The sequence below is a fragment of the Pleurodeles waltl genome, chromosome 12, assembly GCF_031143425.1.
Source record: "Pleurodeles waltl isolate 20211129_DDA chromosome 12, aPleWal1.hap1.20221129, whole genome shotgun sequence".
NCBI lineage: Eukaryota > Metazoa > Chordata > Amphibia > Caudata > Salamandridae > Pleurodeles > Pleurodeles waltl.
Genome location: NC_090451.1, coordinates 267120800 through 267148700, shown reverse-complemented (window position 1 = coordinate 267148700; position 27901 = coordinate 267120800). Strand labels below are relative to the sequence as shown.

The 27901-nt window shown below is 43.1% G+C and overlaps 1 long non-coding RNA gene across 1 annotated transcript; it reads left to right on the top strand.

Moving 5' to 3' along the window:
• The first annotated feature begins 18855 nt into the window (after positions 1 to 18855).
• Positions 18856 to 24090, top strand: LOC138267813 (uncharacterized). The gene is made up of 2 exons (XR_011199870.1): positions 18856 to 19093; positions 23871 to 24090. It is a non-coding gene; the product is annotated as an uncharacterized lncRNA (long non-coding RNA).
• Positions 24091 to 27901: the final 3811 nt, after the last annotated feature.

Here is a 27901-nt window from a genome sequence, read left to right as displayed (position 1 = left end):
TTTAAAAGAAAAATGGACAACATATAGCTGTAGAGTTTATTAGAAACAACGCAGAGCTGCCAGCCAAGAGGCTCCTTCAGCAACAACTGACTCTTCCCACATTCCAATGTTCCCCACATTCCATATTCTAACAACATCCCCTAGGCAACCCCACAATTCTAAAGATAATAATCCCACATACGAATACAACACATTTTCCCCCCTAAACACAAGAAATAAATAATATACACTATATAGAATGATTATAAAATATTGTCATAGCATTCACAGTGAACATGACTATCAAACACAGAAAATAAACTATAGACTACACAAACCCTTTCAACTTTGAGGAAAGATACCACATCCTGGCCTCAGGTTTGACCTGGGAGGCAATGGAGTCCTCCCTCCGTACATTCTCTACACTCTCATACCCAACCCCATCTCCAAAATTATCATCACTAGTACCTCTCACCTCAGCATCCACACCATCCACCACATCTTCTTCTCTAGGCACTTCCTTCCTCTCACTCAATACAAACCCAGAATCCCAACAGTCCTCATCAAAATCCTCAATGGGAGTACCAACATACCCAGGTCCGCACCTAGCCAACCTTTTTACACCCCACACTCTGTCATCTTGAGTTGCAACAGACTTTTTGAACACCTTCACAACCCTCATGGCCTTAACTAACTTATACATACCTTTTCTCACCAGCCCAGGTTTCCTTATTCTGACCCAATCTCCTACAACAAAAGACGGCTCCTTCACATTCCACTTCTCATCATACACTTTTTTATACTTCTGTTGCTTCATTCCCACTCTGTCCTTAACCTCGTCTATATTCACATTCTCCAATTCTTTATTTTGCTTCTTCTTAAACCACCACGGTCAGACTTTTGACACGGGATTCCTTCCCCTCAACAATCTGAAAGGACTCACTTCAGTAGTACTCTGAGGAGTAATACGATAAAACCACAACTTTTCTCTTAACTTTTCTTTCCGAAGACCTCCAAAACCTCTTGCCCAACAAACACTATCTTTCAAAACACGACTGAATCTCTCAACCAATCCATTACTTTGCGGTTCATACAGTGAGGTTGTGACATGCCTGATATTGCTATACCTAAAGAAACTTTGCATCTCTTTAGATACTAGCTGCACACCATTATCAGACACCACCGTCTCTGGAAAACCTTCCCTTGCAAACACCTCCTTGAAAAATTCTACCATGGCATAAGATGTGACCTGGGACACCATTTTCACCTCAGGCCACTTTGAATGGTAATCAATCTAAACCAAAGCATACCGAGCCTCAGCAGGTAAAAAATAAAATGGCCCTGAAATATCAAAATCAAGCTTCTGCCAAGGAGAATCAGGCCAAGGCATCGGACACAAAGGAGCTGGTACAGTTTTCAACATCTTCTCCGCATTGACACATAATCTGCACTCTCTGACTGTCCTTTCCGCCAACTTATCCATGCCCGGCCACCAAAAACAAGTCCTTATAAACCTCTTCATAGAAGACATGCCAGGATGACCTTCATGCGCAATCTTTAGAATAATTGACTGCATCCCTTTTGAAGGAACACATTTCCCTTTTTTGAACACAAGAATATCTACCACCTCCAATTCCTCTCTTACACTAAAGAAAGGTGCAATTTCCCCATCCACCTTATCTCTACTCGGCCATCCACACCTCACATACTCTCTGACCTTTTGCAACACCTCATCCACCAGATCACATTCTAGCCATTGTCTCTCTTCCACCATCTTGAATTCTCCTGACATAAAGTCAGACACGACAGAAACCACATTCATTTCTAACGCCACATGATCACTCACACTATCAGATTCACTTTGAGGAAGACGCGAAAGACAATCAGCCACCGAATTCCTCCTTCCTGGTACATATTCGATCTGGAAAGAATATTCTTGCAACCTTGATACCAACCTCACAATGCGAGCAGTGGCATTCCACCCACCACCAGGTGACAGGATACCAACCACAGGTTTGTAGTCCGTTTGAAGCACAAAACGTGACCCCCAAATATAATTTCTAAAATGTTCAATAGCCCACACACACGCTAACAACTCCTTTTCAATGACAGCATACCTTCTTTCAGCATCAGACAGGGTGCGAGGAGCAAAACTAACATTCCAGATGTCCTTACCACACTTCTGAGACAGCACACCCCCAACACCATACGTACTCGCATTAACAGTAACAACGCACTGTGCTTTGACATTGAAAGGTCTGAGAGTAGGCACATCAGCAATTTCTCTCTTAATAATTTCGAAAGCATTAATCTGTCTTTCAGACCAATTGTACTCCACTCCCTTCCTCGTCAATTCCCTTAGAGGTTCCATTTTGGTGGCAAAATTCTCTATGAACTTGCTGTAATACTCACACAAGCCTGTGAACGATAACAATTTATCACAACTATCTTGGGCTGGAGCCTTAACAATAGCATCAACAAGAGAACGCTTGGGTATCACAGCCTCACTTGAAATAGTGTGTCCCAAATACTCCAGAGATTTGGCAAAAAATTGACATTTCTTAAATTTTAGCGTTAGTCCATTCTTGCCGAGAACTTCACACACTCTTAGCATATGATCTTTGTGTTCCTCCACATTCTTAGAGTAAACCAAAACATCATCCTGAAAACACTTCACAAAAGTATCCATTCCTTTAAAAAGTATGAACATCGCTCTCTGGAACACAGATGCCGCAGAGGCAAGGCCAAATGGCATACGTTTGAACTGGAACAGCCCCTGCGGTGTGATGAAAGCAGTGAGATGCCTGGAATCCTCAGTAAGCTCAACCTGATGGTATGCAGACCTCAAATCCAAAGTAGAGAAGATTTTCGCACCATCCAACATACTAACGACCTCATTAATATTAGGCAATGGATGACAATTGACAATTATGTTCGCATTGAGTGCCCTGAGGTCAACACACAATTTTAAAGATTTGTCTGATTTACAAGCTAAGACAATGGGAGAAACCCACTCAGAGGACTCTATTTCCTCAATAACATCATCCTTGACCATTCCCGCTAAAATTGTCTTCAACTCATCACGCACACCAATTGGAACATTCCTCAACTTTTGTACAACCGGCCTTGCACCACTTTTACGTCTGATTTTGTGGCTAGAATTCTTCAAATTTTCCCAACACATCTGTAAATACTTGTGGGAATTTTAGCACAATAGCATCCATCTCATTACTCTCTTCAATCATCCGCACTGGCTCACAAGCTCTGGGATTGAGAATAATACACAACTTGGCTTGGTCCCTCCAACCTAGGACATTGACCCCTTTTTCAGCCACATACAATTTAATATTAGCCAACCTACCCTTAGACTCAGTTTAAGTATCTACATAACCTTTGATATCAATAGCCGTTCCATCAAAATCTTCTACAATGATATCAGGAAAAAACAAACCTGACATCCTCCACACATCTTTGAACTTCTGTTTAAAATAATCAGTAGTAATAATGGATGGTCCACGGTGACCCTTAGTCAGCCATAACCTCAAGCTCCTGACCCTCAATAAGTACCAAACACTTGGGTTGTCTCACAGAACCATTGCAGTCCCCATTGTTTATAAGGGATAATACAACAACCTTTTCTCCATCATCGTTCACATATGAAACTTTTCCCTCAATGTTGCTCCTGTTAACCTCCTTACACACCCTAGCAAAATGTCCAAGTTTGCCACACTTCTTGCATTCTTTACCTACGGCTGGACACTGCTGGGAGTTTGCCAGATGATTCTGACTCCCACAGCGATAGCAAGATAAACTATCATTTTCTCATTTTTGTCTTCCCTCTTATTCCATACAATAGACTTGGGAGGAGCATTACTACCCGAAGAATTACCCCCCACAGCTCCTACTACATCATGGATTTCATCCACTTTTCAGATTGTTCCAAAGCTTTGGCGGTATTCATCACATCTTGCAATTTCGGATCTCCCATAACCCACAACTGTTCCTGAATCTGCCTGCTCCTGACGTGAACAATGATTTGATCCGTAATCATTTCATCTGTGATAGGTCCAAAGTTGCAATGCACAGACAAGCTTCTCAGCGCTGTGAGAAACTCATCAAAAGTTTCCTCCACTTGTTGAGTCCTAGTGTAAAATTGGAACCTGTTCAAAGCAATGCTCGTTGTGGGTTTAAATCTGTTCTCAAGTTTACTTAGCGCATCCTTAAATACATCAAACTCCTCATCCTCTATAGGTGCTTGTGGCAAGGTCCTAAAAACCATTTGACCTTCAGTTCCCAGACAATGCAGCAATATATTTTTCTTCCTTTCTTGTGACATTCCATCTTCAGTAGCCCTTAAATATGTCAAAAATTCTTCCTTCCACCTAGCCCATGGCATAGATGGATCCCCTTTGTTCTGTAAAAATTTGGCAGGTGGTTCAAGTAGCATCTTTTAGATCTAAAAAAAACGAATAATAAATGTGCAGGTGTTGTTATAGAATAAAGAATGTTCGAAGAACTGTAAATTAATAATCAATATTGTAAAGTAGGCAAGTAATGGCATTTCAAAAGAAAAAACATGGAAAACAAGTAGCAAAAATTAGTAGAATCCTTAAAAGAAATGACAAGTGCATTAAATTAGACACGTGGTACTGGAAGAAGAAGCAAACGTGGCAGCAACAATGTAACACGTTCTTGTTGAGAGTAACAGTAATGGTCTTTTGTCAGACGTCGCAGGATACAGCGAGCGCGATAGCTCTGCGCTTGGTAAACAACGCGGAGCACTTTGTTAAGCAACACCAAGTGCACACGGGGAACGCGTCGTTCAAGCGTGCCTTCCGTTGTCAAACAACGTCAGCCTAACAAGGCAGCCAAAAATTACGGCTCAAACGCAGACCACACCAACAATACCGTTACATCCTGTCACGTTGGCGATCAGCAGGAACGCGCTGAGTCCCACGCCGTACACAAAGAAGGCCCCACTCGATCTCACACCGTCCAGAAGAGAAAGCAGCACCACCCCTGTGCTGCCAAACATGCCATAAGTGTGCTTTCTCCAGAATCTCGTCGCCAAATTTGTTGAGTTTTAAAAGAAAAATGGACGACATATAGCTGTAGAGTTTATTAGAAACAGCACAGAGCTGCCAGTCAAGAGGCTCCTTCAGCAACAACTGACTCTTCCCACATTCCAATGTTCCCCACATTCCATGTTCCAACAACATTCCCTAGGCAACCCCACAATTCTAAAGATAAGAATCCCACATAAGAATACAACAACATAATAGTAAGCTTCATGTTTTGCATTTGCCCCCCACAGTGAAACCTCTATGCAACTAGAAATTGTGGGGGTTTGAAAGAATTGCTAAACAGCAAGTAGTGGAACTGGAAAAGCTGAACCAATATGTCCCATATAGTATCTCCAGAATGGAAATATAGTGTTGAACAGTGGGAAGCACAATACTGATACTACAATAAAACCTTCAGATGGGGACTCGGGGTGCTATGTTGATGCAGAATACATCACGATATGACTAGGAAAGCCTCAGACAGCGGGGCAATGTAGAACACTATCATAAACAGTCCTCTACCTGAACTATAAGAACAGATCAAGGAACTTATCAGAACAGCACTGATCAGGCAATGATTATTAATCATGAATTTTAATTTATGTATATATTTAATCCTAGGACGTCTGTGATAACTGCATTACAAAAGATCCATAAGGACATGAGTGATCATCCTGGGCCTCCCACTGGGTCAGGATGTGGATCAGTATTGGAACCCCCTAGCCAATTTGTGGATCATTTTTTAAACCCCTTTGTATGACTGTGATTACTTTAAATGTCTGGAAACGCACAGACTTCAATAACAACATTGAAGATTTCAGAAATTGATACCGTGAATGTGTTTTTGATGACCCTGGATATTGAATTTCTTTATACTAATATTCTTCAACAAGCAGTCAATGACGTCATTAAACAAACTTTAGAAAGAAGAACAGAGTCTGCCCATATGTCAAACAAATTTGTTGTTTAATGTGCAGTGATTGCTTTGAAACAGAATTATTTTCCGTTCACGTTTGACTACTATATGCAGTGTAAAGGGACTTCAGAGGGTGCATGCTTTGCTCAAGACATAGCAGATATTTTTGTGGCCTGTTTTGCAGAACACATCATGACTACGATTGCTAACCTCTACCTCCATAATATCAATGTGTGGTGTATGTGTACTGATAACATTTTTATCATATGAAAAGGAATTCAGCCTAATATTTTAGATTTCCTGCTGAAATGGCTCAATGAACAAATCCATCACCCACAGTTTAAATCACACTTTAGAATAACAGAAGTTACCTATCTGGATCCTATTGCACAACATGAGGATAACAAGTTGTACACCACATTGTACCACATTGTCATCAAAACGAAATTCACTGCTCCTTCGCAGAGGCTATTGCCCGGGAGAGCCTTGAGACAACTTACCATTCTGGCAATTCCAGATCAGATTGAAATGTACTAAATGGACAGACATTTTTAGGGAATAAGATTGACTCTGTGACAAACTAATTTCTAGAGGTTAACTGAGATAACTTGCAGAAAAAAACTACAAAGCATGCATGGCATAGCACATGTGAGGAACTCCTCCAACCCAGGACAATGGAAACCAAATGTTTGAGTACTTTTTGTCCAGGGAGTAATAAACTCAAGAAAATAATTAGGAATATTTGGCAAATACTTCACTATATAGTTGAAGAATCACCCTTATTTACATTCAAGAGAAACAGGCACATCAAAAACAATCTAGTGCTAGCATTCAAGGAATGGAAGGTATCACAGTCAATTACTGCACAATGGGGATTATCTCATGTCATTTCAGATGTGGCAAATGCCAAGCCTGAGGCTTTACAATGGGCCTAATTTAGAGTTTTGCAAAATGGGTGCTCTGTCATAAAAGTGATGAACATCCTTCTCACCCTTATAACAAGTGTCATAGGACATAGTGCACTTATAATAAGGTGGACAGGATATCCATCACATTTGTGATGAAGTAACCTGTCCACCTAACTATAAATTGGGTCGTATATTTTTTCAGCACAATACGCATGTGTACACATTGAACCTACTTTCTATTTGCAACAACAGTAATATAATTTACTTGATCAAATAGCCATTTTCAACACTTTACAAAGGCCAAATTACACAACGCTCTCTCCCAAATCCTACCCCCACTCCTCTTTCACCCACTAATTGAAAAATGTGAATCGAGCTGGTGAGCATGGCTAGAAAGACAGTAATAACCCTTCTTACCCTCTCCTTTATCCCCACTCATCAGCTTAATCCCTGGATGGACATGGGCAATGCCTTCCAGGTCCATACGATATGTGCAACATCATTAATGATGCTATCCTCATATCGATGAGGTGTTACACTGCTCACCTCATTTGGGAGTTTTGCCAGTACCGAAAGGGACCACCCCAACAGTCTCCTATTAGGAGAAACAAATGAACAAGATAAAAATGATGACTGCCACAGGAGCCTTGGCTGGCATGAGATATATATATATATATATACACATCAGATGGTATCCTGGAGTCACCCTTTAATGAAGTGTGTATATATAACTGTCAATCGGACAGCAAAGGGTTTAATAAAATGCCATAACTGAGAACTGGGGACGCTTTGCCTGCGGGTGTGGGAAGAAGTCCAACGCCCTTGAGTCTGTGCTTCAAGAAGAAGCAGGAGGAGTATAATCAGTCCCAGCGCTTAAAGCAAGTGTTTTCTTCCCGCGGTGAGGGGGGCGCTGTGCCTGCTGGTGTGGGCAGGATTCCAAGGTCCTGGAGTCTGTGCTTCATGGAGGGGCAGGAGGACGAGTGCAAACAGCACTTAAAGCACGTTTTCTTTCTGTGGCATAGGATGCTTTGCCTGTTGGTGTATGTAGGCAGGACTTCGAGGTCCAGGAGTCTGTGCTTGATGGAGGGGCAGGAGGACGAATGCAATCAGCCCCCGTGCTCATTTATTTATTTGGAATTTTATATAGAGCAGACATGGCCGAAGTCATCAGAGCGCTTTACATCACAAGGGATATAGGGTTACAGAGGGTTACATTACTAGTAGTTAGGCTGGATGTTTACATCAGTGTATGTATACAGAAGTTACCATAAGAGATAGTTACAATAGGGCAGAGGTTGTTAAAACGAAGGCAGATCAGGGTGCAGTGGACAAAGTAAATAAGTCTGGCTGAGGGTGAATTAACCAAGATAGCTGTCAAATAAGAGGAGCTTGAGGTCCCTTCTGAAGGTTGCTAGTCAGGTGGTTGGACGAAGTAAGGGAGGCAGAGAGTTCCAGATTCTAGTGCCGCTACCAGAGAAGGACTGGTTCATATATCATTCTCGCCTCAAGGTGGGGGGTTCCAGGAGCAGGTTTTGTTCATTTATGGAACCCCTAAGTGCTCCAGAGATTTTCAGTTTCTTGTTTAGATAGGAAGGTGAGGAGGAGTGCAGCGCTCTATGTGTAATGCAATCAATTTAGAATTGGGCCTGTGCTTCCATGGCAAGCCACTGAAGGAATAGCAGGGCAGGGAAAATGTGGTCAAATTTCTTGAGACCTAAAACAAAGCATGCTGCAGCATGTAGTGTTGCTCTCAGTGGGCCTAGGTAACTTTGGGAATGTCTAAGAGAAGGGCAATTTCCTAGTCTAGTCTAGAGAGGACGAGAGTCTGTGCAACTGTTGTGAGGTGTTGTTCTGGAATCAACTGTCTGATGCCCCAAAGCAGTCTAAGTTGGTGCGCTGTTGGCCATGACTGCTATGTGGCAGTGAAGATTGGGATGATTATCAAGGGTGATGCTGAGTGATCTAGTGCTCGTGACAATGGCAGGGCAGCCTTCAAAGTCAGGGAAAGTTGGCCATCTATGAACTGCTGTTTTTGCATTCGGAGGTGAGATCAAAAGAAATTCCGGTTTAGTTGTGTTGAGTTTTAAATGATGGTTGGACATCCAGATTGGAATCCTTAAGTGTATTTAAAAGCAGGGCAACTTCCTCCGGGGATTAGATTTTCAAAAATATTTGGGTAGAGTCGACATAGATGTGGAAGGGAATCCCAGACTTTCTGAGAATCACACAAAGAGGTTCAAGGTATAGTTTGACAAGAGTTGGGGAGAGGATTGAACCTTGAGGGACACCTTGGTGAACGCTGACTGGTCTCAAGAATGAATTGCCCATTTTCACAATTTGGGAACGGTTGGATAAGTAAGAGGAGAACCAGTTGAGGACAGTGCCTGGACATCCCATGCGTAGTTCAAGAATACGAAGGTGGTCATGATGGTTGACAGTGTCAAATGCAGCGCTTAAATCCAGGACTAGGAGGCAGGAGTTGCTGGAGTCGAGAATTCTAGGGGAATAATCGACTATTTGGAGGATTTCAGTTTCTGTACTGTGACCCTGGCAGAAACCTGATTGAAGATTGTCTAGGAAGTTGTTTGTTTGGATGTGTGAGGCTAGCTGAGACGCTATGCAGCTTTCAATTACTTTGCCTAAAAATAGGAGTGTGGACACTGAGTCATAGTTGTTCAGATTCTCTGGATCAAGAGGTTGTTTTTTAAGAGTGGAGTGGCTTATTTGACTCAGTTTTAGTAGTCCATAGAAGAGGCCCTGTTTGAGAGAGGAATTGACCATGGTGATCCATATGGGAAGTAGGTGTGTGGCAAGAGATTTGCTAACAGAGCCTGGAATAACATCCTGATGATGGTTTGAAGGTTTTACTTTGAAGATAGATCATTGTAGGTCCTGGTCAGAGATTGGAGAGAAAGATGACCATGAGTGTATTGCTTTGCATGGTAGCTGTTGATAGGAGTTGTTGATGGAGTTGTGATGGAAAGTGAAATAAGGGTGTCTCCTACTTTTTTATCAAAGAAATCCACAAAGTTGTTGCAACGAATCATAGACGGCTTAGGACCCGAAGAGATAGAGGGGTTAGTCAACTGTGCAATAACCTCAAACAGGTGCTTCGGTCTATTCTTTGCAGAATTTACGAGTGCTCTGATATGGGAGGATTTGGCACTAAGGATTTGGTCTTTGTATTTTTTTCTCGCTTCGCGAAGCTTAGCGATACTCAGGAAAGATGGTGCTTTTCTCCATTCTTTCTCGTATTTTCTGATAAGCTTTCATTCTTTATAAAGCTCTTTAGAGAACCAGTGCCAAGGGCATAGAGGGTTTTGGTCTGGATGATTTACACTTTTGTCAATAAGGGACTCCATGCAGGCGTTGAGCTTGTCGGTTGTCTCTTTGATGTCAAGATGAGTTGTGATTTCAGTTAGGGTGGAAAAGGCCATGCTGGCCATGCTGGCCATGGCTTCTGTGTCAAGTTTGGATGTGTCTCCAAACCATAATTTAGCTTTCTTGGGTTGCCCATATGTTTTGGTGTAAGAGCCAGTTAGTGAAAACGGGATCTGCATGTAATCAGAACAGTCGACTGGAATGGGGTCATATGTCTTTAGGTAGGGGGAATTGGAGATTATCATATCCAGAATTGTGCCTTTGTGGTGTGTAGGTTTATGGCAGTGTTGTTGGAGATCATTGGCTTAAAGTGTGTGCTTTCTTCCCAAGGCTGGCTCTGCTCTCTGATATCTAACATCAGGGACCAGGTTCTGAAAGTAAGTGCTTCTTAACTTGTGGTTGCTTGCCTGCTAATAGTTTGGGGAGAAGAAAGATGACAAGCAATGCCTGTTACAGAGGAACAACGATTGACAAAATGTTGGAGCGGGCTGTGGCGTCATTACGGATGAATCCGCACTGACTGATCAAAGACTCTCACTTGAAAAGAGATCCAGAGAGGCAAACATAGGGACCATCTCCATCGAGGTGGTTACTGATCTTCCTATAGCCGCTATTCCATTTCTATTTGTCTTGGCAGGTGTCCCTGATCTTCGCAATGGCACCAATGAGGCCACAGAGGACCATTTCATTAAAGTTTTACACTGGTTGACCAACCGTAGGGGATTTTGCAGGTTGGTGGTGACAAACTTCTTATGGTAAGAAGAGTGGGTTGGATTGGCAATTCTAAAAAAGACATTTCGGGAGACTGTATCATTGTTAACTTTAGCAACACCATGTGTGTGAGAAATGTACTGTCTTATCCTACAAGTTGGGAGAGCGCATGAGGCCAGATTGTCACCTTACCCTTAGGCTACTTATAAAAACCTTCAGCTTCATCTCCAGCTTCTTCCAAGTTTCTGTCACATCCAACAAATAACCAATTAGGCACCTTGCATTGAGCCCCATGATCCCATCAATCCCAGTCTTGTTTTCCACCTCTAAATGGTTTGGAGCCCTATCAGACTTAAATAGCATCGACTGACTCTCATTAGAATTTAGCCTCTGTTTGAAGGATGTACCAAATGGACTTTTTAGAAGTTGGGGGAACCTGTATTATTAACTACTTTACTACAGCTCCTGTGTCAGTTATTAGATAGAATGTAGCTGGTATTAGATCAACAATGTCAATACCTGATTGGATCCCTCTTCTTGAGACATATTAGATTTCTGTTTTTCAGGAAACTTGGGTTATGGAGCCAGTGGAGCACGACGGCTGTGCGAGGGCTATGCAGTGGCTATGCGACGACTGCGTCTCCCCACTTCCCATTCCTGTTCTGGTCCATGTTCTGGTCATGAGAAGGCAAGTCAATCTATTTGGGAAATCGTGATTGTAATCTACTCTCCTTTCGTGACAGGGAATGTGCCACGACAGTTGTTCAAATGTTTGTTTGCAGAAACGTTTTGCCTTTAGTTATCCAGGGCTGTATGTGCGAGAATAGATATGGCAATCATAATGCGCTTACCAGGCTGTTGTCCTTGCCCATACACAGAGTCAAAGTGATGTGGAAAGCATTGACTCAACCTTAATAACACAATAATGGCTTAAGACTGCGCTGCTGCATATGTAACCCTAATAATGCATGTTTGGCCAGCTTAATACGAGGTAATCACAGCCTTTGTGAAATGCCTCTTTGATCGTATACAGGAGCCTTATATTCAGTGTGATTTTGAAGAGCTATGTACCTATATTAAAGCAACTCTTTTGGTTCCTACTTGTAGTGTTAATGTAGCCCTAGATGGTTTGATTTAAAATGTGCTCTTGCACACAGCACATGGAAGCCTCAAAATCCTAACCAATAATCCAGCATGAGGTAATATGTGCTAGAGAACAGTACAAACTGCGTATAAGAAGGAGAAAGGAGCTTAACGATTGGGAGCGGCTCACCAGCTTCTCTAAACAGAAGCACCAAAAGTCCTTCTGGACCATGCTTAATCAGTGTAGGTCAATGGAAGGTCAGACCAATAAGATATGCAGCAATATTGATTCTGATGAGTGAGGTAAGCACTTATCGGAAATATATCATAAAAATGATGATGACCTTAGGTCTTATTCCCATACTGAGCAGTTTCCAGGGGAGCCTTCACAATTAATTTCCTCCATTGAAGAGATCATGAAAGCATTACACCAAAGCCCTAGCTGTAAACCACCGGGACTGGATGAGGTAGCTATTGACCTGGTAAAACGTAATGTAGATTTTTGGGCCCTGCTTTTTACCAACGTCCTAAATAACCTTTCCGACAATAATTTTCTGGGTCCCAGGTCTTCCTCCACTAGAATGCAGCTCTTCATGAAGGCTAGTAGGTCTGAATTCAAATGGAATGGCCACATCTCCCTCATTGATATTTTGGTAAAGATCATTAGAAGAATAATTTGTAATAGGCTGCATGAATGGGTCCATGACCATGGTATACTTCACCTTAGTCAGTAAGGATTCAGGAGCAGTGCCTGAGCCTGCATCTTATTGTGGGTAAATATACCATCACCAGGTGCTGCTCACTTAGCTTTGCTTTCACAGACCTTTCCATAGCTTTTGATTTTGCAAAGCTTTGTAGGTTTGTATTGGATTTGGGGCTGGATATTGCATTGGTTCATTTTAAGTACAATCTACATGAACATCTTATGGCTAGGGTTCAGTTTGGCCCTAAAGTAAAGCTCTCTGAACTGTTCGCTCTTGCCCCTGGGGTACAGCAAGGATGTGTGCTAGCTCCACTGCTTTTTATTCTTTATATTAATAATCTGAGGCCATTTTTAGTTACTGCCTGTAAGGATGTTCCTCAAATGGTAAATGTGGCTATCCCAGTGCTGCTTTATGCGGACGACACAGTTTTAATGGCACGGATGTGCAATGCATTACGTAAGCTAGTCCGTTCCTTTGTAGAGTATGTGGCCAACATGGACTTATCTGGTAATTTCAATGCGTCCCAGATTAGGGTTTGCTGTCCTAAAATATGTAGGGGAATCCAAGTAGACTACAAGGGAAGTTGATTAACCAGGAAAGTAGCATTTTCTTATCTAAGAGTCACGCTTGACTCCTCAGGTTCATGGGGTTGCCATATCTCGGTTAGATCCTTTAACTTTTGCAGGGCGATAGATAGACTTTTGAACCTGCCCTGGCCCATTGGCTGCAAGGCCCTGACTCCCCTTTAAACCACATACAAGTCCCAATGAGTTCCATTAGTCAGGTATGTTGCCGGAGTGTGGGAATATCCAAATAGTCATACACTGAAGAGGGAGAAAAATCGTCCTGCTGCTACCTTCTACTAGCTCACAATATATCTGTCATGGATAGACAGGCCTCCCCTTTTGTAGGACCTTATCAAATTGGCCCTAGTTGCTTTATTACTTTTGATTTGGAATAACCCCGAAGCAACCTTAAATAGGGCCATTATTAAGGACTCCTTATCGTTAGACAAGGGGCATACCATTGTGTGGAATGCTTATATTGAGTCTGCTTTAAAAGGCATTCAATGCTCAGAGCTGTTCTATTTCTCCTCATCTATGTGTAAGGAGGATAAAAAATCTGTAAAGGTTCTTTTTATAATAGGTGGGACAAAGGGGAGCATAGAGGATGCTGCAAAACTACTGTGCAGCCTTACCTTACTTTAAAAGTAGAGGATGGTATGGAGCCCTTTTTTTAGGTCATAGCCTACCGTACAGCGCAGCTCTCTAGTTTGCTAAAGACATCTTAGGAATATTCAGAAATTGACCTAGGAATGCATTCTGCGTGTTGTTTACCAGTGGCTTTGTGGTCTGTAACCCAAATGTTCTGGCTTTCTATTTGCTGGCTTTATTTTCTCTAGGCTGCCCGCTTGAGTTTGTCCCTCCTGTTGCCCAAAGCTTGTTTTCTATATTCTTCCACAAACTCCTTTCTGTAAACAGGCCTTTAAATCTTGTTCTTATCTCGTCACATTTGCTGTGCGTTCAAAAACAAAAGTCAAATGTCAGGCTCTCTCTTACAGGGAAGGTGGTGTTAATTTGTTTTCTCTGACTTGAACGTGCGAAAATGTATGTGACAATCCTGCTGAGTAACCATGTAAGACGAGAAGCAATGCTCTTTTTTCCAGCACAAAAAAATTAACTGTGCTAATATTTCAGAATATATCAGAATTAGTACAAATGAACCACATTTTTTATAATTCTAAAGTGCGGTGGAAACAAATATTTGAATACAATCAAAACACATCAATACAGTAGGTGATGACCTCTGCACAAATTATCATTTGTGTGCAGTAAAACCGTATTTCAGTGCAAATGTAATGGTCATTTCAAATGAAATGCATTTCTGTAGTGTCAGTGCCCCACAACACTATGCATACTCCACACTACACCATTTCACTCTATGCCCTTCAAATCTATGCCACGCCACTCCATTCTACGTCACTCCACTCTACGACATGCCACTTCACTCTATGCCCCTCCACTCTACGACGCTCTAAGACACTCCATGCCACTCAACTCCACACCACTCCAGTCTACGCCCCTCATTCCACAACACAACACGCCAGTATATGCCCTTCTGGTCCACACTAGTTACCCCACTTCACTCTACCCCACTCGAATTTGCCCCACTCCAATGCTATTTACTGCACTCCACTCAAATCTATCCAACTCCATTCCAATGGATCACACTCTACCTCACTTCGCTACAATCTACCCCAATCTACTCCATTCCAATCTACCCCACTCCACTCAGGTCTACCACACTCCATTCCAATCTACCCCACCCCAATTTACCCAGCCTACCCCACCCCAATCTACTCACCCCACTCCACCCCACCCCAAGCTAACCCACTTCAGTCTACCCCACTCAAACCCAATCTACCCCAATCCACTCTGCTAAAATCCAATCTACCCCATTTCACTGCAATCTACCCCACTCCACTACTAAAGATCTCAATATATCCCACTCCGATCTACCCCACTCCACTCTACCCCACTCTATTCTGTCCCAATCTACTCCCCTCAATTTACCCCCTCCAGCTAAATATACCCCACTCCACCCCAATCTACCCCATTTCAATCTACCCCACTCCAGTTTGCCATGCTAATCTACCAAACTCCCCCACTCCAGTCTACCACAACCCGCCCAACTCCAAGCAACTAACGTTTAGACATGCTGAACACCAGCCACACTGGTGTCAAACATGGCTAAAATACAATCGCATAGGCCAGACATATTGGCTTTGCCAATGCTTACAATCTTGGGCGATGGTAAGGTGGGAAAGGTCTATTTTATTTCATTCCAGGGTAGGAACGATTCATCATCTGCTAAGCTTCCCTTTGTGCTTTAGAAAAAACCCTGTCCTGGCAGCTGCCCTTGAGATAGTTCCTCCGAGTAATCACTGCTACGCTTCTTTTACTTTTGTAAATTGTATGGAATTTTTACTAAGCAGTTTTTAATACATTTAGGAAAGAAATGCGGTGTGGTTCAGCGTAGGGAAGCTCTTCGGTATTTACAGCTGCTGGGAAATGATGATGTTTGCTTTAAAGTCAGCTCTTGTTTAAATCTGTTTATTCAAGGAAAAGTCGGAATTAGTGAATGTTTTAATTCGTAACTTTCATAAATCGCATTTATGTTCTTATATACTGTATTTGATGAATTATTGATCATCGACTGCATTGTATGCTGCTTTTATGCATATTTGGTATTCTGAATAAAGAAAGCTACAAGACTGACTTATCTGTTGAGAACATTTGATGAACCCCTAGGGACTACTCGTATTACTCAGTACTGTTGGAACTAGACTCATCTGGGTACTATGTGCATAGAAAACTATCGTTTTTATGTATTTTCCCTGAACTGTAGTTGGTGAGTTTTCTTATCTTCTGGAACGGTGAACAGTGATGGAACTGTGAAATAGTGTATGCGTTTGAAACATTGAATATGGTGATATTGAAAGCTCTTTAATAATATGTCCACCCATATATTGTCGCTCTACTGAGCATTTACACTGATTGTATGTTTTCGGAAACTGATATCCTACAATAGAGAGACAGTGTATTTCTCTATTCTATTTTGTGTAAACATGATACTTCACACTCCTGTAGCAACATATATTAATACTTAAATTAATCATTGGGAAACATTGTTCTCGCGCATGAGTTACATCCGTGGCGAACACCCAAATGAAAGAATAGCATTCAAATGAAACATATCTGTGATCCTGGCATTCTGTCAGGAAGCAGGACTAACCATTCAGGCATGGACAGGCACGGGAACGCGCTCCTGAAGACCCACCCACGCCAAGGTTGGTAAAGAGCAGGGAAAGCTGGTGGTGTGTGCAAATAATAGGTGCTGTCTGGCACGATGCATCGCTAATGTGGAGAGCAGACTACACAATGGTTCCCCATCTGCCAACTACCAGTTCTTGATGTCCTGAACTCTCATGTTCTTGGCAGGTGGCTGCCGCCATCTTGGATGACTGGGCATAACTCTCGTGTTTCATGACGTCCTTCGTAGGCAATTAAGTTGTGATGTGCTGTTTACTACATCCTATTCACAGAAAATTATTCTGGAAGCTAAGAAGGTTTTGCAATAAAATAACTTTTAACGAAGTTGGGAGACGAACTTTGAACTGTTGCTGTTCAAGACTTTATAAACCGAAACATTTGGGACCACATACCGTCTTTTAAACTTGATTTATTTTGTGAAGGAACAGAGGAATTCTATCTAGAACATCATTGATGTTGTTTATAGATTATGTGCATTAAGGAATACACTATGTGTAAGCAAGAGATATATGTATCAACAGGAGAAGGAATTACAAAGTAATAATACATTTCTAATTGCGTTTCAACCATATCATTTTTTTTTTTAATACATCTTTAGTATTATAAGTATCAACAGGTTCAGTAACAAACAATGCAGTCATGATATCGGTCAAAATTGATGGTCATTCTACAATGGCACAACAGTGTAGGTATTCAACAATATAGTCTCTGTCTATTCCATTATCGTTTCAGCGTTGAGATTACTGCGGTTGCACTTACAGTCCTGAGTGGTCAAACATCAGGCTGAATAACCTTTAACAAGTTAAACTATCCAAACGAGGCTGTGTGATTACCTCACTCCTCTAAGGGGGAGTAGGTGGGAGGGCGGTCACTGGCTATGTACAGCATTTGTTTGCAAAAGAAGGTAAGGGGGGGAGACTGTCCTTTCACACAGCCTTGCGCCTCATAGCTGTAAGTATTGAGGGCGGGTGCTGTCACATTTAGCTTCCACCACCTCCAACTATCTCTGCCAGTTTGGGGGGGGGGGGGTTAGACAGGGCGCCCTATCCCAGCATTGCGCAAGCCTCTCGTTCAGCCGTGATGCCAATGCGTAGATCTGACAGGAGACATACATGAAGTCAGCAACAGTTATCTTGCTATTAGGTAGGAAAGTTGAGTCAGCATTCTATTGGTCATTTATAGCTTATGTATTTCAGTTACATGAAAAGTCTGCTTCATACTAGAACATAGTTATTTACAGAGATGTTCTGAAAGTATATCCTTTCCCTCTTGAAGTTAAATGTAAGATGTTTATGAAAGATTACTAACAGTATCCTTTATTTACCTTTAGATATCCATTCCAAAATGAATTCATCCGTGTTCACATGTGTGCATGGCAGAGGATGGCATCCAGTGTCCTTCTTTTCTCTCTTAATCCACTCTGCTGTCCTAGCCTCTACTTTGTTTCACATACCCTATCACGTGCGGTGAGTAGCGGTGGTGGTGAAAGGGAAAGGAATAGATTGCTCCAAGTGGATCATGGGGAAAAGGTTAGTGTTTTCTGACACTTGCCCCACGATGCCAATTAGGAATAAGAGAAGCAGCCATAGTAAACAATCCATGTTTGTCAGGTGCAATCATGCTATCCCCTCCACACAAGATTTGAAGTGGTCAAATGAAGAGAACTTAGCCACTACGAGGGCAGTGCAGAGTAATCATGCCTCACAATGGCAATTAACACAACTCCAACCGTTTGCCACAAAACCAAAACCATATGTCTAGATAATCTGTTCATGTTGTCAGTTGTATCCCAAATGCAAAAATAAAATTAATAAATTCCTTCCTTCATCAGAACTCAAAACCTTAATTGCAGACTATGCATGCAACCAACAGGAGAACATGGAAACTAACTACTGATTTTCTGTTACCCATAAATACACATTCACCAATTACACAGATGTTACAGATGCCCAGAGGCAGCAAGCTAACTACAACTCACTCACCCCAATTAACAGGCTATTATTTATCCTATAAAACTGTGAGCAAACACCTCCTGACCCGTCTCTGTTCCTGGGGCAGGCTCACAACATCCATCTTCTCCACTAGAACAACAGGAAGGGCAGAGGGACCTAGAAAGGCAAAAGCGGACAATTGTGAGATGAACAGTGGGCGGGAAAATTAATGAAGGACTTCTTTCATCAGGAAAGGAGAGGCAAGACCGTCATGTGAGGACAGCCAGCCCACGGGACAAAGGAGAGGAAGCCAGCTGCCTGTGACGTAAATCAGGATGTAGAAAAGGACCGGTATGCTGACGCTAACGGAGAGAAGCAGGAGAAGGCGACAGACTGGAACGTGAACCTGGAGATCGCTGGACATCTGAAAAGGGTAATCGACGAGTGGAAGGAGGAAGCAGAAGATGCAGCAGATGCTGCAGAGCCAGAGGAGGTGGCCGAGGAGTGGTTCAAGGCAGAGTGGTGAACGCCGCCAGAGAAGCCTCTAAATCCCGCCACAGCTCAGGAGAGCTGTGGCTATTGCGGTGAGTGGCCAGAACAGAAATACGTGTGGGGGAAAGCCTCATTTAGGAGAGGAGAAGACCCCAATAAAACAGGGCATAAGCGGCTGTATGCAAGCACAATAATGGGACAAAGAAGGGGGATGGTTTATGAGAGCAGCTTCTCTTTCCTTAAACAATCGGTGCTAATAAAGCAGACAAAGTAGGAAGAGAGAAACCTCGTATACTCACCACATTATTCATATTTTCATTTGGAGGGTTCTGGTGGCACCATCCGTTTTGAAGACCATGTGGGAAAGAACTAAAAGGAAGATATCTGTCAGTCAAAGCAGGACAAGATGAGGACGATCAACACCCTCTCCTTCCCCACCTAGGACAGTGTTCCTTTATGAGTTGCATATACATGTATATCTTTTTTGTTTGAATCCCATATATTTCCTGATCTTATCTATTCAAAAATCAAGATTCACCGACCACTCAAGTCTCCGAAACCATATTTCCGACCCCGTCTCCCACAAGTGGTTTCAGAAGTGGGATCGGAGGAAATGGGGGCTTGGATGTCTAACATGGCTGAAGGCCATCAGCGGCTGGAAAAAGTATTGGAACCCTTTTGTCAGCTGCTGCAGAGGATAGAAAGAATGTCCACACAGCCCTAATGGGACAAGCTGAAAAAACAGACAAAGTAGCCCAGTCACAGGATGCAGCAATCAGCAGGCTGGCCAATGTGTTTGGCCAACAACAAGGGCATTCTACCCTCCCTTTGGTTGTGTTACAAAAGTACGTGTAGGGGAAGGACCCTGATTTTTTTTCAATAATTTCGAACAGTTGGCTTAAGCAACTGCCTGGCCCACAGATGGATGGAGCCAATATTCAGGTCCCCTTCTTAATGGGGACCTCCAAACTGCCTACCAAGCTACCAACCCTAGCGGAATGACCCCTCATGAGGATTTAAAGTGTAATCAGGCCTAAAGTCATACCAGGAGGGGTCTCTGAGCCAGACGGCATGGTTAATAGACATGGAGTCCATGGAGTTAAAAAGAAGTATCCCCTCACCACCATCAATGTACACCATGAACAAGAGCCAGTGGTACCTTTACAGGTGGGACTGATCCCCCAACTTCCCGAACCTCTCACTGTGGGCACCAACTTCTCCAACCTAGAGTCTTTGGTGCAGGAATCCTGGAAAGAAGGAGTATCATGGTGAACCAATGATCCCTTTTCCCAGACAGAAGACACAGAGTGGCTTCCTCCCAAGCCAAAAAAGATTCAAAGGGAATAAAGAGAGGTCAAATGCAAATTCTCAAGGGAATTACCCGTGCATCGGGAGGAAAATGTATGGGAGTCCAACAGGAACTTTCAAGCTGCAGAGAGAAGAACCTCAGTTCAGAGAAACCTGGGACACAGCAAAAGAAGAAAAAGATCCACACGCGGTAGGACTTCACTTTTTCACACAGCAAGGGTTGCTATATCGGAAAGGGAGAACGACCGAGCCCAAACAATTACTCATACTTATTCCTTTTAGGGATAAATTCTTGTTTTTAGCACACAGCCACTTGTTGGGGGGGGACACTTTGGACCAGATAAGACAGAGCAGGCAATAGTAGAAAGGTTCTATTGGCCCGGTATTTATAGTCACATAAAGAAATAGTGTAAAGAATGTCTAGTCTGCCAGCTGCATAGTCACTCCCTTCCCCAGAAAGCTCCTTTATGACCTCTGCCAATAATTGATGAACCATTTTCCCAGGTTGGAATGGATATTGTCGGCCCACTAATTGCCTCACTCAGCGGGTACCGATACATTCTAGTTATAGTGGATTACACCACACGATATCCGGAGGTGGTTCCCCTCTGACATCTAAACACTATTTGCATTGCTAAAGCAATGATTGAGCTCTTTTCACGGGTAGGTTTTTCCAGTGAAATACTTAGTGATCAAGGGACCCCATTTACCTCATAATTAATGAAGTAAATATGTGTACACTTAGGGGGTAAAACAAATATGCACTTCAGCATATCATCCCCAAACCGATGGTTCAGTGGAACGATATAGCGCCACTTTAAAAACTACCTAACGTACATAACTAGGAACAGACTCTTCCCTTAGCCTTATTGTCCATCAGGTGTTAGGAACAAAGTGGCACAGTTTTTTCTCCATTCTAGCTCTTATTTGGTTGTAAACTCCACACGCTTTTGGACATGGCCACAGAATCATGGAAACAGATAGTGCAAAACCCCTATTGGAATATGTAACTGGATTAAAAACCTGTTTAAATCAAATAAGAGAGATAACCAAAATTAATCTCAAACAAGCCCAAGAAGAGCAGCAGACCCAATATAACAAGCAAGCCAAGCTCCAAGTATTTGCAGTGGGGGACCAAGTCCTCTTGATGTCATCATCTTATGAGAACAAAATGTTATATTGATGGCAAGGACTCTTCACTGTCCTGGGCCAAGTTCCCCCCTGTCACCTACACAATAGAGATAAATAAGTGAAAAGAGAAACTGAAATCTATTATGTCAACTTGCTAAAATAATGGGAAGGACCTCTTCCTATCTCATTCAATTCAGGCCAAGAGCAACTCCTCCAGACCTTAGCCTGTCTTGACCCAGAACTAAATGTTACCCAGTGGCAGGAGTTGATAGGAAATCTAACACCTTATCTGACAGTGATCTCCACCACAACAGGAAATACTTGCATAATAGAACACTCGATTTATGCTAAACCAGGAGACATAGGGCCTGATTCTAACTTTGGAGGACGGTGTTAAACCGTCCCAAAAGTGGCGGATATACCACCTACCGTATTACGAGTCCATTATATCCTATGGAACTCGTAATACGGTAGGTGGTATATCCGCCACTTTTAGGACGGTTTAACACCGTCCTCCAAAGTTAGAATCAGGCCCATAGTGAGGCTGAAACCATATAGAGTGCCTGAAGCCTGCTGAAAGGCCATTGAGGAAGTGGTACAATCCATGTTGCATACGGGTATCATTGAACCCTCTACAAGTGAGTGGAATTCCCCTATTGTCATGGTCCCGAAACCAGATGGGTCAATTTGTTTCTTTTTTGACTTTAGAGAAGTGAATAAGATTTCAAAATTCAACACTTACCCAATCCCAAGAATTGATGAAATGAGGAGATGCCCAATATATCAGTACCCTTGACTTCTGTAAAGGATTTTGGCAGATCCCAATTAGAACCCAAGACAAGGAAAAAAACGCCTTCTCCACTCCAGGGAGTTCATACCAGTTTACTGTTCTGACCTTTGGGCTACAAGGGGCCCCTGCCACATTTCAACGCATGATGAACATGATACTTAAATCACACAATTCTTATGCAATAGCTTACATTGACGATATATCATATTTAGCCCCTCATGGGAAGCCCACCTCTAGCATCTATGTAGCGTCTTGAGGTCTCTGGGGTCCAGAGGTCTCAAGGTCAATCCAGCAAAAAGCCACTTATTTGCCAGAAAGGTCAAATACCTAGTGTATGGGTTAGGTGAAAGCCTCATCCAACCTCAGAAAGAAAAAAATGCTGCCATTCTTAAGATCCCCTTTCCCAAAACAAAAAAAGAGATAGAATGGCTTTCTTGGGATTGGTTGGGATATTACTGGAGATTCATTCCCAGATTCTTTCAACTGGCCACCCCTCTAATGGATTTCTTCAAGAAGGGCAAAGAATCTGAGTTAGGACTCTGCCATCTCTCCCAAGCAGTCTTAGAAGCTTTTCATGCCCTACAAACCGTTCTCGCTTCAGAGCCCATCCTTCATAGACCTGACTTTTCAAAACCATTCATTCTTCAGACAGATGCTTCAGGAGTTGTCTTAGGTGCTGTCTTGTCCCAGAAAGACGAGAACGGGGAAGAAAAACCCATTGTGTTTATGAGCCAGAAACTGTTTCCACAAGAACATAATTATGCAACCGTTGAAAAATAAGTTTTAGCTATTAAATATAGTATGGAGCAGGAAGGGCAGCAGGACCTAGAAAGAGACAAAAGACAATTGCGAAATGAACAGTGGGCAGCAACATTAACGAAGGACTTCTTGTGTGAGTAAAGGAGGGGCAAAACTGTCATACGAGGAGAGCCAGCCCACTGGACAAAGGAGAGGAAGCCAGCTGCCTGTAACGTAAAGCAGGAAATAGAAAAGTACTGGGACGCCAACGCTGAGGGAGAGAAGCAGGAGAAGGTGACAGACTGGAATGTGAACCTTGAGAATGCTGGACATCTGAAGAGCGACATCGACGTGTGGAAGGAGGAAAGACCAGGCCCAGCAGACGCCATGGAGCCAAAGAAGACAGCCAAGGAGTGGTTTGAGGCCGAGTGGTGGATGCCGCCAGAGAAGCCTCTACCTCCCGCCACAGCTCAGGAGAGCTGTGGCTAGTGTGATGATTGCCCAGCACAGGGATACAGGGAAGGAGAAGCCTCATTGAGGGGAGTAAAAGCTCCCAATAAAACGGGGCATGTGTAGTTGCATGCAAGCACAAAAAGGGGACTTAGAAGGAGAATGGTTTGTGACAGCAACTTCTCTTCCCTTAAACTATTGGTGCTATTAAAGCCCCTGACTTTTCAGTTGTTCTTTTCTTGTACTTAGTATATTTGTTTTCTTTGCCTTATTATTTCTACACTTATCTCCATCCACACAGTATTACTGGGGAACGTCCTTGATCTGCTCTCAACGGCCCTAAGAAGTCAAGACAATATAGAGAAATTAAAGATATACATTTTGGTTACGGGATGACATAGGAAGAGATAAACCTTGTATACTCAGCACCCTATTCATATTTTCTTTTGCAGGGTTCTGGTGGTGCCATCCGTATGGAAGACCCTGTGGGAAAGAACAAAAAGGAAGATATCTGTCAGTCAATGCAGGACAAGATGAGGACGATCAGCACCCTCTCCTTCCCCATCTACGACAGTGTTGCTTTACAAGCTGCATATACATATATATTTTTTTTGCTTGAATCCTATATATTTCCTGATCTTATCTAATAAAAAATACAAGATTCACTGTCCACTCAAGTCTCTGAAGCCATATTTCTGACCCGGTCTTCCACAAAAGCATTTTAACAAGCATGATCAGCACAACTTCAAACCAATGTTTCTCCTTGCTTATATGCCTTACAAAGGGCACACTGTACAAATCCCCTCTGCACTGTGCTGATCCTATGCTTAAAAGCTTTGCTAGATAAACAGACATTTGAGGTGAGAAAATCTAGAGTGTTGCTGGTGTTGCAGGGTGCTCCTTATTGGAGCTGCTCTCCCAGAGTTCTCTCTTCTATTTTGCATAATTTATATGTCACTCTAACCCTGAAAGGGATTTGTTTTGACTTATACTGGGTGCTTCCTTGTGTCTGTACAAAACTAAACCTCTCTGTGAGTGAAACACATGTCAGGGGTTGATTTTACTCATTCCAGGTTTGCTTGGATGGTATTTTACCAGTGCAAAGCTGTAATAGTGAGCCTGGAGTGGTAAATGGCTTTTGTCATTTTATAGCTCAGCAAGGTTGGCACTGTGTCACACCTATGCTTAAAGATTTTTGCTGTACAAATGGCAAAAGACTTTGGCCCTCATCACAACCCTGGTTGTCAAAGACCGCCAGGGCTGTTTTGGAGTTTGCACCGCCAACAGGCTGGCGGTGCAAACTCGCGTATTACGACCGCGGCGGATGTGCCGCGGTTGCACCGCCGGGACCGGCGGTTTTCCACCACGTTGGTCCCAGCGGTTTTCTGCCACGTTGGTCCCGGCGGATTTAATCCAGCGCTGCCCAGGAGATTATGAATCCCCCTCGCGCCAGCCTTTTCATGGCGGTAGGAAGCGCCATGGAAAGGCTGACGGAAAGGGGAGTCAGGGGGCCCCTGGGGGCCCCTGCACTGCCCATGCCCTGCACAGCCCCATAAAGCTTTCACTGTCTGCACAGCAGACAGTGAAAAGCACGACGGGTGCAACTGCACCCGTCGCACGGCGCAACACCGTCAGCTCCATTTGGAGCCGGCTCCAATGTTGCGGTCGACATCCCTGCTGGGTTGGCGGGCGGAAACTCGGTTTCCACCCGCCGGCCCAGCGGGGATGTCTTAATGGCTACCGCGGGAGTGCGGCCACATTGGCGGTCGCACAGCGGTTGCAAGGGCCTTTGTTCCTATCTAGCTCGGCCTGGATAGCACTGTGCTGATCCTAGGCTTAAAAATTTTGCTAGATAAACAGACATTTGAGGTGAGCAAATCTAGAGTGTCGCTGGTGTTGCAGGGTGCTCCCTACTGGAGCTGCTCTCCACCTAAACTTGGGAACTACCCAGAGTTCTTTCTTCTTTTTTGCATAATTTATGCATCTCTCTAACCCTGAAAAGGATGTGTTTTGAGATATATATATATATATATATCCTTAATCACTCCCTTGCCATAACAGGAAAACAGGACACCGCCAAGGTAATAAAGTGATTTATTTCAGCAAAAGAATCCAACGCGTTTTGGCATCAGCCTTTGTCCATGACAAAGGCTGATGCCGAAACTCGTTGGATTCTTTTGCTGAAATAAATCACTTTATTACTTTGGAGGTGTCCTGGTTCTCCTGTTATGGCAAGGGAGTGATTAAGGATATTTTGGGCGCCTCGGAGCCCGTCCAGGACCGCTGAGCTGAGCACCCACATTCCGAGTTTTTTACATATGCAATATATATATATATGTATATATATATATATATATTTTATTTTTATTTTTTGGGGGGGAACAAAGGTTAAAGTAACGTTACAGTTGGTTGAAAATGTAACTTTTTAAACTCTAACAACTACAGAAAGTAACCAGTTATAGTATTCTCAAACTCTGATTCATGCTATAACGTAACTATAACTTGATACCCCACCAGGCACAGTTTTTTCATCAATAATTTCACTGCAAATGTTGCAGTGATATTAGTAGTGATGTCTTAGAAGATGTCACAAGTTATGTAATATGTGGGGTAATTAGCAGTACATGGCGAGTGTACAAGTTACAGTTACCTTGGAGCGTGGGTTATAATTACTTGGGATAACTATTACTGGTGAATTTCTCTGTTTTTAGCAATTAAAATGTTACATTTTCACCTAACTATAATGTTACTTAAACCTTTGTTTTTTCAGTGAATTTCAACGGTGTTTGTAATATAAAAAAATATTTTGCGTAGCTGGTGGATGGCCACAGGGTCTGGCCGCAGGCCAGGTGTTCTAGCGGAACCCCCTTCTCCCCTCCCAACACCTTAAATATTTAAAAAAACAATCATTTTAATCAAATGTATATTTCAGTAATACACTCAATACAATGATTACTATTAATTACTTGAAAAATATTTAATAATGTTTTATTAAATTACATGTCTGTGATTCTTTCTTTTTACATAGTTTTCATAATAACTCTATTGGGGTGAAAAATGTGAAAATAAGTAGTTAGAGATATATTATTTTTTCTCTAAAAAAAAACACCCCAAAAACAAATAATTTCCTTTACTCCTTTTTTTAACACTTTACTCCCAGGGAAATGTTAAAAATAACATCAACCTCATTCAGGTTTGTCGTTTTTGGAATATACTGGTGCACATAAACTGCAACTATTAAAGCAACCCCAGGTAAAACTGCAATATCAGCTGTAGAGCAAAAGCACCAGCCTAGGAAATGCTTCAAAAATATGATGGCAAGTTCTCCTGGGGTCATGGTTTCAACGACCCAGGAGACTTACTTTCTTTTTTTAGTCTTGCTGGGGGCTGCAGAACTCCCTACAGCCCCACAAAAAGACTAAAAAAAAACTTTGGTAATGTCCCTGCCCTTTGTATGGACAAAACCAAAACACAGTATATGTAAGTAGCCCTCCCAGGGCATTATGTGTCTCTCCTTGAAAGAGCAGTGAATAATAAATGAGCTGGCATGTTTTCACGTAAAGCTGCATGCCTCAGTACCTGGGCCTGCCACAACTTGTGCACATTTATTTTTAGTGGGGTGCCCTGGTGCCCACTTGGGGCACCCCAGAGCATTAGTCATTTTTGTGGGCAGCGGGGGGATACCCATGGCCCCTGCTGCCCCACTGACATTGTCTCATTTTTTTACAAAAATCGGTTTGTCTGGGTGCCCACTCAGGGCACCCCACTACTATATCTGTTTTTTTTTTATTATCAGGTGTTCTGGTGCCCACCAGGGGCACCCACAGCTAATCCCACATTGGGGGCTGCAGGGGTAGACCCAGGGCCTCCACAGCCCAGCTGGCTCCCCTGCATGCACCAATCGTGGGTGCAGCTGGAACAGGCTTTGTTCCAACCGTATGGGAGCAGTTTTCTTTTGCTCCCACGGGGTTGGAGCAATTCAAAGCATTTCTCTGCCAACGAGTGCAGGCAGGAAAATGCTTTGTTCTCCCATCCGGTGGGAGCAGCTTTGTGCTCCCACCCTGTGGGAGAACAAATAGATGGTGTCCTGGGGGTTGGGGACACAAGCTGGCACGGGCGGATGGGATCCATGGGGCCATTTTACGGCTCAGAGTATAGGACTGTGCTGACCCTCTCCCATTCGGTTTACTCACTGACTCCTGGGGTTGAGGTCCCTGGGGCCTCTTCTGGCCCTGGGAGGTGGGCCGTGTGGCCCCACTTCCCCTTCGATTAAGTCACTGGCCCTGGGGTTCCCAAGGCCAGAGCCTCCTGCAGGCTTGGAGAGGTGTAGCCACACATCCTTCTCCCCCTTACATTAATATTCCACCTTCCTCCAGCCTTGGCCTACCCAGGGTGTTTATTGTTCACTACAACCAGGCCTAGTGGGTGCCCCTCATCTTTTTTATTTTAACTTTTTATGACTCAGGACTGAGCCACAAAGCCT